The following is a 13,713-nucleotide window of genomic DNA, read 5'->3' on the forward strand; positions in this document are numbered from 1 at the left end:
TCCGGTCGAATGGGTGCTGAAAGGAGGGAGAGGGAAGAGGAGGACTGGAAATGTTTTGCTCCATCATGAGCCCTTCAGCGTAATCAGATGAAAGAGCAGACCTGATGTGAAAGCAATAAAGAAAAGAAGAAAAGAGAAGCAAGAAAGAGAAGGAGAGGGGTGTTTCCCTAAAGGCGGAGATGTGCTTGTGTATGAACTAATCTCCCTCTCTCTCTATCTCTCTCTCTCACACACACTCACACACACAGACACACACACACACCCTCCCTCTCTCGCTCACTCTCACAGTCACTCAGTCAGTTGCAGCAACACACTCACTGAGATCGGCAGCACAAAGCAGAGTCGCTCTCTTACCAGCCTCCAGACACACACACGACACACTTTGCCGCGGCACGCACACACACGCTCAGACGCCTCCACGCACACCTTCTCAGTGACGGCCGCGGAGCTGAAGCAAAAAGGAAAGGAAGGAAAGAAGAAAACAACACCAGGGAAAGGAAGATAAGAAGTAAAAGAAGAAGAGAAAATATCCTGAGAGAAAAACAGGAACAAATTTAGATAAAACTTCACTCAGGTAAGACCACTTTTTTTAAATCTTTCCCTTTTTACATAGAACTAGTTTTCATATTGAAACTGAAAAACTGACTCACAAACACAGCACAGAAAATACTGAGTGTAACGTGCACATAGTGTGAATGGAAATCAGGAGTAATCAGGAGAAAATACACAACGTGCACCTGATTCTGCCTACTGTACCAGCAGGCTGACGTGAACTCATGTCTCGATCTTTTCTTGCTCCTTATATGAAAGACCTTTTTATTTTTTCTTTACCTGCGGGAAAGGGCAGTAAATCTGCAGAATTAAACTCTCGCAGTGAACTTTTTGTGCATTTATAGAAAAAACAGCTGCATAAATGATCTCAAGGCTATAATTTTTCGTGTTTGAAACATGTTGTCTATACTAATTTAGAGTAAGAATAAACTTCAGAGGAAGTAAAAATATTTTTCTAAGAGGAAGTTTTGAAATCTAATAAAACTGCATCTCGAAGATCATTTCCGTAGAGTCTGACAGCAGTCGTGTCTCAGAAAAGAACGTCTCTTTATAACTTGCGCTGACTGAGGTTATAGATTAACATGGAAACTAACCTCAAGTACCTTAAGTTCTGCAGTGCCAGCACACAGTGTCATATCTTTAAGTTAAAGAAAAAAGTTTGTGCAGTCCAGTTTTGAAGCCTCTAATTTTACTGTGTCTTTTTTTAGACAATGTTTGTCAGCTAACAGCAGCAAGCTTTGTTACAGAGTTGTTCCCTAATTTGTGCAAAATGCAATACAAATGATATATTTTTGAATTTCACTCACCAGTACTTCAATGCATACTTCTAGGGCAGGCTGTTAGTACAAATAATCACACTTCAGACCAAATTATTTATCAGATAATTCCTTTAAAATGCTCCAGAAAGCCACCAACATCACAAACACGACCACGATGTCCAGCTGAGTTACCCAAACGGATGCCTAAGAAATAGTCTGAGTGGCATGTGTTGGTGTCCGACAATCAGGAGTAGCCATGCCTGTAATAACGGAAGGGAAAGGAATATTTAAGCTTTAATCGAATTTAAATTGATGAGTCAAAGAAATTAGGCCAATATCACTTTTGCACCACCTGTAAACTGGCAATTTTCAGCCCAGACATTAATGATAAATGTGAAAATCTTATCTTGAAGTCTTATATTGATGACTCTCTGCATCTTAGTGTTTTTAACTTGAATATTTTGAGGGACGGGTGGATCAGACTGACAAAATGCTGGGTGATGCTCACTCAAATCCCTGAAAGCTAACAGCGGCAGTTATTTATCAATCACAAGATAGGCCCGCCCCCAATTATACCCTGGTTTACCATTATTGGTTACAATTATTTACAAAGTGTATATTATGTTTAAATAGTCCAGTGAGCTGAAGGGTTGTTTTCTCATACACTTTTTCGTACTCAGATTTCTTTTTGCAGCTACAGTAGGTGCCCCCTGCTGGCCATCAGAAAGAATGCAGGTTTAAGTAGCTTTCAGAGTAGCTGGGAGGGCATTTAAGGAAGTGCAGGATTTGGTACAGATCGCATTAGCTTAATTTTTCAGCCCTTAAAGCCACCTCCTGGATTGTATGTAGTTAACAGCTTCTTCTCCTTATACTATTGTTATTTCACATCAAAGACAAAGGCTGAAGAAGAAAAATGACGGCATATGAGCTTTTAATCTGTGGTACTCTCCAACCAAACTGTACCCAAATAAAAGACAGTTTTAACCACAGTTAACTTCTGTAGTACTGTGCTTAATGTAATGTGAAAACCTTTTTATTTATGGTGTATAAAATGAACCACTTGATTAGGAATAGCCACATTTATTGGCATGTGCAATATCCTTTGTCCTACACTTAGTGGTGTTTTTCTGTGCTCAATTAACACATTTTATTTGCATGTCTGTAGCATATCGTGAACACATGACTGCCTAAAACAAGGGAGTCATTTTTGTTCAGGAGCATGCCACTCCCAAATAATTTGTTTAAGTGGTAGCAGGAAAGATAGTGCCTGCTCTGGTGCATCTGAACAGTCAAACAGACTGTAAAAAGACAAACTGGAGTGAATCCAGGTCACAGAGGCTGTGAAAAGATTGAGTTAGTGTGTGTGTGTTGTTGTTGTTGACCTTTACTGTGCTTATAAGAAGATAAGACAAAAAAAGAGAAAGAACGAAGGGACAGAGTGGGAAAATGAATGAATGAACCCATTGTCTAGTTTGTCTGTGTGTGTGTGTGTGTGTGTGTGTGTGTGTGTGTGTGTGTGTGTGTGTGTGTGCTTAGTGAGGGGGCGTGTTTTGTGTGCCACAAAACAAACTGAGCAGTCGGTGACATGTGAGAGGTTAATGTTACACCAAAATGTGTCCCGTCTTGTAAACAGATCACATTAAACGACTCGATAAAAATACCAATATTCGCAGAAACGTTCGCATTAGCAAAGGCTGCTCTGGTAACATTTGGTAACAGTGTTGAACACTGTAAACAAAGACTTCTGGACTTCATCTGTTCATAGTCAGAGTGATTTTATGTACTGGATTGTGAGTCTGAGCACCGAGTGAACTTCAGCCAACATTAAAGGTCAGACTAACAGAAACCTAGAAATCTGTGACCAATGATTTCACAGTATAAATAAACAGGTAAGGTAAGGATAAATATGGAACACACTTATCACTAAGATGTTAAACAGAACCCAAAGTTCTGCTGCTGCTGATGTAGACGTAAAAAAAAAAGAAAAAAAAAAAAAGCTATAGATCTACATAACAGCATCATTTCCTTCCATCAAGTTCCTGCATTGATGCACACACTGCAGAGATCTCAATATCTTTTCCACCTGTTGACCCACCACCAAAATAAAAAGCTGCTTCATAATCTATAAATCTATAACTATTAAGTAATTATACTGTTGTTCTTACCCAATATGAGTTTGGCTGTGTTGTTCTTCTAACTTCTGTCCTCTTTAAGGGGCATCCACAAAGGAAGTGTGACAACCAGAGACCACAGAAAGTCAGTGACAATTAGCAACTTCAAGCCACGACAGGCAAAATAACCACTAAGGATACCTTTGAATAACATATCACTGTGTGGTAAATACATTAGAAGGTTACCTAGGCGACCAGGGCTTGGTATATCCGGTAGCACCAGCTATGAGCAATAAAGCGATGTGCAACAAGCGGATTACTTCCTGTGTAAACAAACAAGTGCACTAGCTGTTGCAGGGCCCAGAGAAGAAGCCACTGTTGTACTTTCTACTGAAGGAGAGCCATATAATGTTTTTATAGGGAGGGCTTTATTTCACACACAAAATGAGCAGCTTCTCTTTTTCCAAAACAGGCTAAATGAAACTGACTAAATATATAAGCATTGTGCCTTCACAGCCATGGTACAACATGGTGCTGAAGAAGATTTTTAAAATAGAAAAACCATTGTAGTCTGAAGCCTAATATCCAAAATAATATTTATAACATCCAAACATGAAAGAGTGTACATATCCCAGCATCGCATCAGTTTGTTGGCAGTTCAAAGTGAGATAATTATAATGACTGGTAAAGTATTCTTAATGTGTGTTATGCATTATAGTAGCAGCATTTCCAGCAGACTAAAAGAAACTTAGCAGCACATTAAATTCAAGTATAGCAACATTTAAGGTATGGCTTACCAACAAAAGTATTTCCCAGCAGAGAATGTATAATAGACTTCAAACATGCAGTAAATGAAAGAATCAGTAAAAACATGGCGCTGTCAGCTGATTTTAAAACAAAACCTCAAACATAACCTGCTCCCACTCAGGTTATATGTTTAGCAAAAGTTAGCATTATCATTTCGCTGAGTAACACGAGCGCTCGTGACACAGAAAAAACTCTGACTTTAAGCTTGACGTAGCTCGCTAAGCCATTAATCATCCCCCGGATGTCTAAAACAAATAGAAACTGCTTTAACATTTAATATTGAAAACAAACCACTGATCTTGACCTGAGGGAATCACAGCCTTGCTCCTAAAAAGTTACAAAGTAGCACTGTCATTTATTTGAAGTCTTCCATTTTTTTTCTCAAACTAGTTGCTTGAAACCAATTTTGCCTACTGTTTGGTGCTTGGAGTGTTTCTGTTTAAAGCAGCTGCCTGCTGTGAATGATAACACTGTTTTGAGAACAGCAAGAATGAATCAAAACAGCAAAGTTTTGGGCCAGAAAGCAAAGGCAGTGAAGTAAAGTTGCTACAAAGCTCCACAGACCTGAGGGAGACTATAGCTTCTCTGTGGGTTTGTCAATACAGCTGCACGGCTTAGAGAAGCTTTAACTTATGACAAACTACAGCAATTAATGTATAAAAAATCAACATCAAAGACTACCACGTTAAGTTTCTACAGCTCAAAGTGAACATCATGCAACACTTTGACCAAAACAAAACCACTGATTCTGTTCAGAAATGCTCAGGAAACAGTGCAATATCAACATGAAAGACACCAAATTCAAGACAGCTCCCCAAAAGGGACAGAAAATTTAAAAAGTAATAATAACAAATGACAAATTTAAAGCCCGAGTGATTTTACACACAGTGCTTCAGAGAGACCAAAAGAAAACGGGATCACAAACAAACGGGAAACAATTAAAAGCACAGATGGTAAAGAGGCAAATCAATTACAGAGTGATTAGAACATAAAACACTGTCGATAAAAATGCGGACGAGCAAAGCAGCAGCGATAAATTCTGCACCTTAAACTGATTTTATGGATTTTCAGGTTTTTGTAATTGACTTCAAACTGTTTTCTGTTTACCTCTGTGCAAACAGGGAACAGTTTGGAGGAAATTACACTGGAATCAGTGTAATTTCCTCTAAAATCTGATTAAGATGATGTACTTAGGAAGCTTCACTGCTGGAGCTTCTCAGTTTGCTTAGACAAAATTTGTCAGAAAGCTGGCACCTCCCGACTGTGAAGAGAGGTGTATATACTGTATTCTGTATTTGTGCTTTTATAAAACAAAGAGACAGACAGAAAGAAACAGTGAGGGGGAGACAGGAGGGGAGGAGGGGTGAGAATTAGGGATGAATCAAGCAAAGTTTGATGGAAACATGGTGAGACTGTGTGAGCAGGAACAATTTGTATGAAAAGTAAAATGGATCTTTTAGAAAATTAGGATTTTTTGAGAGTGAGATAAGAGCCTGAGAGCAACACTGACAAAGACTTTGTGTGATTTTAAAGGGTAGATTGCTCATGCTGGTGTGTTTGTGTGAGTGAGGGGGTCTCTGCCACCTTTGCTAGCAGAGTACATTATGGCTGTTTGGGCACATTAAGGGGCATTAACTGGAGGAGCAGCCCTGAATAATACATGGCTTTTATTTATGAGCAGAGTGCAAACGTCCTCTGAAGCACCCTAAACCAGGCTACACACATGCAGTCATGCTTCTGTCACTTCAGAGGACATTGCATTGGCTTTCATTAATTTTCTAGAGACTTAACATGAACCTAATCGTAACTGATACCAGGCTAGCCTTCTCCTTCCCCCAAACCTAACCTTATCCTAACCAAACCTTCACTGTGATATTTAATTATTTTGTCACAGTGAGTCTCTCCCCACAATATAAAAATGGATTTATGTACTGTCAGCATGAGTAATGTGCCTATATGGAAAAACAATTTGCCAAATTATGTGATTTTGAGTGCTTGAACAAAAAGGTGATACCTCTGTGTGTGTGTGCGTGTACCAGTTTTGTGGCAACATTTGTGCAGGTCGACATAAAAAGGTGACATCGGACAATCAGTGCACTCCACTGAACAATCCTTAGGCGTAATAGGGAAGCCAATGAGCCCATTTATGGCTCACACACTCCCTCAGACACATTTACAAACTTACACACTCATAATCAAAACTTTTAAGTGACATTTTCATGATCGCTTCTTCTCAGAGTTTTATCTCTTCAAGTGAATTTTGCAGCCTCCTCTCTTACATACTAATTCTATTCCGGAGACGAGATATGACTTGACAAATCTCAGAAATGACTGCAGGGAACACAGTCATATGAGCTCAGCATGAGTGTGTTCATATCAAATTGGTGATCTATGGTTTATTGGGGGTGGATTGGATAATGTTTTTTTTGACATAATGAAACTCATATTATCAAGGTCAAGCTTCATTAGTTGTAGGCAATTATCCACATTACCACATTAAATAACCCATTTTCTGTAACTAGGTAATCCACTGCAGTGTTTAATATGGATTCTTATGAATTTTACATCATGTAGTTAGTGAAGAGAATAATGAACTAGAATAATCATGAACAGATGGACTTTGAAAAGCTTTTTCTTGGTAATAAGAGGTTTGTCATAAAGTTCAGAACTCTACCCGTAAAAAGAAAAGAAAAACATAACCAGATTTAAAATTTCAATTTCAAGCCATCTTTGTGCACATCTGGACATCCTACAGAGAAATTACTGCTTTTAAATCTCATTCTGGCCACTTGCATGTGTGCTTTTTGATTTTATCATAAATCAAACCAGCACAGATATCGAACAACAACTTCTATGTCAAAATGACCCGAAATGCATATTCATAATCACATTTTACAAAGAAGTCCTCAATAGAAGACGCCGTAAGCCTGAAGACAGAGTATGAGTTTCTAGTAGCATGCTTGTTGTAGGTATTCATCTCTTTTTTTTTTTTTATTTTTTTCTGTGGGGGGGGGGTTGACAATCAGTGGGTTATGCATCATGAAATTCATCCTGCAGGGCAAAACTGTCAATGCCAAGTTCTTACTGTTATGTCCCGAGGTGCTGAGGAAGAACATTTGGTAAAACCACCTGAACTGCGATGTATGCAGTCTTGGCCAACCTAACACAACTGTCCCTAGCTAACCACCCTGCACCCTGTTCACCAAAAAGAAAGACAGAAAAGAAAGGTTGGCGTTTGGACACACTGAAGTGCGCATCACAAATGCATAACAGCAAGTGTTCAGAACAGGACCTCCAGGGAGATAAATAGAGCAGCAGCACTGGAAACAGTCCAGAGGTGCCCAAGGAGACGACCTTGAAGGAAAGAGAAGCCAAAATTTTATTTGTTGCTGAATCATAGAAGTTTATGATTTCAACTTGAAACTTGTGAGGTTGCCAGAAAGTATAGATACGATATTGTGAAATCAACCCTCCAAGTTAAATAAGCATGATGAAACGGTGACGTGAAAAGCATATTTTGGTTTTAGTCACTATTGATGTTTTAAAAAGTTAAAATTCTTGAATCTTAAATACAAAAAGGCTAATCTAACAATTGCCTTAACAGGTTGTAAAGCAGTAGTTCAACAGTTTAAAAAAAAGCTAAATGTTGAACTTTATTTGAATAACTGTCCTTCAGTAATCATAATAAAGCAATACAGCCTTGAGAATATGATTTCTCAGTAACCCATTTTATTTTAGATTATAAAGACAGCTGGAAGCATGAAGGCTAATATGTCTCTTTCACCTTGACTGGTGTTACATTTTTATTGCATTGCTCACACAGCAACAACAAAAATGAGCCCTTTCAGTTTGATTGCATTATAATCATTGATTATTGTAACTGCTACAGTTATTCTGTATTTTATTTATTTAATTGAATATTATATGCAGGATAATTTTCTTAATGCACGGTCTAAACTGAAGCGGTTAGCTAGAAACATGTTGTTAATTAGCTAAAAGCATACAAACCACTGTGTTCCTTTAATGTCTTTATTGGCTGTCTTATTTCAGGATGTGGTGAGTGGTTTTTAAAGAGCTGCAGCTGGAGGGAGGCCATGCACCTAGGGGGTCAGTGTTAACTGTATTTGCAAAGCCTTGGGGTAGAAGGTCATCAGCCTGGCAGCCGGCCGCTCTGTCAGGGTGAAGGTTCAACGCGACTCTAGCTGTGCAGGAAAATACACACAAAAAGTGGTTGTTACACCTCAGCGCCTCTGAGGTGACAAGAACTCCTGGTGGCAGGCAGATGGACACAGACACACTCTTTTCTGTTTCCCCCTGTGCCATCTGGAAAACCCTTTCCTCCTGAATTATTATTGACATGCATTGCTATGCTCATGTATAAGAGTAAAGTTCCCACCTCAATCCCTAAACTAGAGTCTAGCCAAAGGGTTTATGAGTGAAGTGCAATTTATTTAATCATGTTCATCTAAGAGAAACTTGACAACAACTAAAAGCAATTGACTTCTGAGTGAACCAACAGAGATATGTGTAGTGTTACTTAAGCTCATATATTTAATACTACTCTAGCATTAGCGCACCCTAAAATAAGGTTAATACGTTCCTTCACCTTAAAGGGAAAGTTTACCTGAAAGTCTAAGTTGTTTTATTTGTTTTTTTTAATCTGGCCATTATATTTTAAACACAGACTGTATATACAAGATTTTTATCAGTGATATTTATCCATCTAGACCAGGGATGGGCAAATAATTTTCCCAAGGGGCCACATGAGATGGGACTGTTGTTGAGGGTCGCACCACGAGAAACTGGGACTGTTGTGGAGGGTCACACCAATAAGCTTATAAAAAGATAGCATTAATAGTGAGCACAGTCCAGTTCAGCTTATTGGTGCAGCCCTTCAAATAGGCCCAGACCTAAACTAGATTGTTTTAGTCAGATTTTGAGATATCTCCCGTAGAAATAATTGTTCTCTTAAATATTTTGGAACTAGCGGTCACTCTGCTAGAAATACATTCATATTATCTTTGGTTGTGTCAACAGGTCCATGTTGGAAATGTTTTTAAAAATATTGTTCACATCCTGTCACAGTCACTAGCATGTGCATGTTTCCATGGGTCAGTGCATGCTTCCTACTTCACACTGCTTGAATGTTGTTCAGCGGAAGGAAAATAGTTCCTATATGAAACTGCTTACACCAAGTTTTTTAGATTATTCTTAAGTCAGTGGGTCCTGATTTCTGAAAAGAGACATTGCTGCTGAGTTTCCAAATATATTTTAAGAACCACCAGGTAAGTGACATCTCTACGGCTGATACGTCCAAAACTGAGAAATGTTGTACTGGTACTACAGGATTTTTTTTTTAATCATCCATTTTAGATTTTAGGGTGAACTGTCCCTTTAAACTTTAATGATTATGTACGGGTGCTTGCAGTTTGTCCCTGGAACGAAAACAGGTCACAAAACCATGTCTGCAAACAGAATCGCATCCCAGCAACATGAGTAATAAAAGGGCCACGCAGAGTTTACCGTCCTGCAGACATTGACGTGATACAGGATCTTACCTCAAAGCTAATGGCTGAAATGATAACTCCACTTTGTTATGACTTATGGACTTGATGTTCCTATGAGTAAGAATTTTTTTAGAACTGCAAAAATTGAAATGAAAGAACTGAAATTTTGTAGCAAAAAAACTCCTTGGTAAAGTTACCGTAGTAGTTTAGCTCTTATACCGCAACTGGTCACCTACTCTATTTCCTGACGATGACTGTGTGATACACTCAAGAACAGCTACTGTGCTGAATGAAACTGTAGACAAGGCTGTGTTTTTTAACCAAACAGCCAAAGTTTCGTACAGATTCCAGGGCTACATATTCAGACTCTTACTCTGGCCCACACACTGTACTGTATTTCAGCTCTGTTAATTAATACTGCATTGATCACTGGAGGGATTTTTTCCTTTCACTTGCCCTTCTGCACACAGAACTGGGAGGTCAGCTACAGAGCAGTCATTCTGGGGGCTGGCAAGTTTTCAGTGAGTAGCTAAAGGGCACATCAGCAGGATGAGATGTCTGTCAACACACTGGGCTCGAGCCAAAGTTTTCAGGCTGAAAGATGATCTTCCCACTCACCATAACAGGAACATCTTTCTTCACTTTCCCTGAGAGGAATACTGATGCGATTAGTGTACTAGAAAATCTCAGAAAGTTTTCCAGCAAACAGTTACAGCACTCAAGTGTAAAGTGCTGTCTACTTATGACATGATGCAGTGTTTAACTCATGTTTGAGCCAATATGAACAGTTGTGTGGCATACGAATCGGATGTGCTCTCATCCCAAAGTGTTGAATACAAACTTTGTGTTAGATGTGTCATTTGGAGCAAGTGTCTTGACACCTTGCACGAGTCATCTGTCCTCTTTTAAAGAGCTTCAAAGTCCATATTAGGAGGCTGGATTGATGTCTGTAAAGTAAATCAGATGTTTTACAGTAAAGAGATTGCAGAGTTTTCAGAGTTTCAAAGGCTTCTTTCTTTTCAAGCTGTTGCTGCACCTCTCTGTAATCTGGGAACTGCTGATGTCTCACTAAAATAGCAGTAAAGACTGAACTACTTGAACGCACTACACACGCCAGGTTTAAAAACAATTAAATTCAATTTTATTTAAACAGCGCCAAATCACTATTACAGTCACCTCAAGGTGTTTTATATTGTGAGGTAGACCCTACAATACTACAACAGAGAAAACCCCAACAGTGGGAAGGAAAAACTCCCTTTTAATAGGAAGAAACCTCCAGCAGAACCAGGCTGAGGAAGACAGAACAAAAGACATGCTGTGGAAGAGAGCCAGAGATGAATAACTAACTAATGATTAAATGCAGAGAGGTGTATCAACACATAGTGAGTGGAAAAGGTGCGTCATGGGAATCCCTCAGCAGCCTACACCTACTGCAGTGTAACTAAGGGAGGATTCAGAGTCACCTGATCCAGCCCTAACTATATGCTTTGGCAAGAAGAAAGTTTTAAGCTTAATCTTAAAAGTAGAGTCAGTGTCTGTCTCTGGAATCCAAACTGGAAGCTGGTTCCACAGAAGAGGGGCATGAAAACTGAAGGCTCTGCCTCCCATTCTGCTTTTAAATACTCTAGGAACCACAAGTAATCCTGCAGTCTCTTACTGTTGCCTAAACCTTGTGCATCAAGCACAGACACAACACAACGTGTTGTGCATGCTTTGGCTTTGAAAAATAGCCATATTTGACCCTGGAAATGACAAAAAGATGGTGAATTATAGCTGAAACAAAATATTTCTAATATTCGTCATGCTAGTCATGACAGAGGTCAAACGATAACAACAATGATCAGCAGGAGCCTTCAAAATATCCCAACAGGGAAGTTCTCATTCCATTGTACTGATAGGACTCCAGCGTCCCCCCACGCCTCCTGGTGTCCTGCCAGTTACAATCAATCAACCCAATCTCCCATGCATCGACCTGCTATGTATAGTAACCAAGTCGTTAGGATTGAATCCTGGCTCTCTCCCAAAATTTAAAGAAAAAGTACCAAAGCAAGGTCATAGGGGGCAGAGATAAAGAATCCAGAGGGAGGAGCCGTGCTTTAGATTTGTGGAGTGACCTTGATAGATTCCAGACAGTAGGAGGGAGTTTGCAATCTGGGTGGCAGCATACGTGTGTGTGCGCGCAGTTAGTGATGGCTCTCATTAATTTCCAGGCGCAGAGACCCCCTGAGGATGGTGTGTGCATGTGTGTGTATCTGTGCTGTTGTGCTGTGACAGAGAGGAAGGAGGAGGGGTGTGTGTGGGTTAAGTAGGAAGGCAATAAAGCCATTTAAGAGTCATAAAGTGCTTGGTCAATCAAAACCACCCCCTGCTAGGCACCTCATGTCTGTCTCTGTTTTTGTGTATGTGCACGTATGTGTAAATATGATACTGTGTGGATATGTGTGTGTGTGTGTGTGTGTGTGTGTGTGTGTGTGTGTGTGTGTGTGTGTAAGAAGAGGAGTTACAAAATGCACTGATGGGTTTCTGTGTATCTGGGGAAATCCATGTGTGCTTATATTTTTTAATGTGTGTCTTTGTGTGTGTGTTGTTGCACCGAAGGGGTGAACTAGCCAGTCTGGAGAGGCAGTGGGATACTGGGCTCAAAGAGAGAAAGAAAGGCAGGCAAAAAGAAAGGATGCATCACCATTGGATTTGTGTGAAAATAGCAACACAGCAGATGCAGTGATTAGAGTGCAATTTGTCTGGATACATCACAATGTGTTTGCGTGTGCAAATACATGTGCATGCATTTGCACCTATTTCTATGCCTCGGCCAGATTTTCAGCCTAATTTGAAGCCTCTGCAGGACTCCATGTCCATTATTTATTTCTTGTTCTGCTTGCAGATATTCTTTTTTTTTTACTGCTTAAATTGTCAAATTATTTTACAGACGGATTTGGATTCTTCCACAAAAAAGACACAATTCTACAGTTTCATCCAGCTCAGACAATACCCTGTGAGCCAGAAACTTTTCTTCCCTTATTTGTTGACTCATTAGCTCACTTTAATGGTGTCATTTGTAAATACGTCTGTTTTGCCAAGCACAAATGTGCAGAAACAAAACCCACAGAGGAACAAGAAATCTGCCAATTATTAAAAAAGAGATGGGAATATGATCAAATGGCTGAACAAGAACACTGCATCATCACATTGTGCGCACCCAGCATTTGTGCAACATTTGTGTTGTTTCTAAATCTAACAGGATAAAAAGTGCATCACTCCAGAGCTCTATTGTGTTCACGCATTCAATTTCTCTATCTGCAGCTTCACACTGGATAGGCTGGGAACAGTAACTCTGGCTGCTTGTTTTTCAACATTACTAAAATACAGCTACCTGAAAGTCGTGATACTCGATAGAGAAAACAAAGAAGAACTGCCGAAAGAGACTAGAAAACTCTGTCAACAATACTAGCACATTAAACAGAGTAAAATATTGATTAATGCAGGTGCAAGTACCTACCAGGAAGCTCATTATTAATTGACAAGTTCCACATAAACTGCAGCTTGAACTGAGTTACTGCAGACTCTTCACTTGCCCGGCCATTATATTTTAAACACAGACTGTATATACAAGATTTGTGGACTTGCATACTGAAGCAACCATATTTAGAGGAGCTGGGTGAGTACTATGCTTTTAGCTGCAGTCTGGTTAGCAGATGGCATTGATTGTATAGGTGAAGATACATGCTAGTTAGCGCTAAGTAGCATAAAAATTAAATACCAGAATTCCACTTACCAAAGGTTGTAGTGTTAAAGTAAAAAAATATCATTATTTGTCAAATATTTGTATTAAATTGCTTCAAAAGGCACCAACAGCACAAGCACAGACAGAGTGGTTAGTTGCATCTGTGTTGGCATCTACCTGTCAGAGAATCTAACCCCTACAATTATCACGCAAGCTTTCAGCCTTGAAATGATTAGTCAAGTGAAGCATTTTAA

General features: G+C 39.4%; 1 protein-coding gene across 1 annotated transcript in view; it reads left to right on the plus strand.

The window, feature by feature from the left end:
* Positions 1-230: 230 nt before the first annotated feature.
* hs3st1l2 (heparan sulfate (glucosamine) 3-O-sulfotransferase 1-like 2) overlaps positions 231-13,713 on the plus strand; it is a 30,164-nt gene continuing 16,681 nt past the window's right edge. The window contains exon 1 of the mRNA XM_003444446.4: positions 231-574. The gene's annotated coding sequence lies outside the window, so the exon portion shown is untranslated. The remainder of the gene's footprint in view (positions 575-13,713) is intronic.

Source organism: Oreochromis niloticus, linkage group LG12 (genome assembly GCF_001858045.2).
Source record: "Oreochromis niloticus isolate F11D_XX linkage group LG12, O_niloticus_UMD_NMBU, whole genome shotgun sequence".
Taxonomy (NCBI): Eukaryota; Metazoa; Chordata; class Actinopteri; order Cichliformes; family Cichlidae; genus Oreochromis; species Oreochromis niloticus.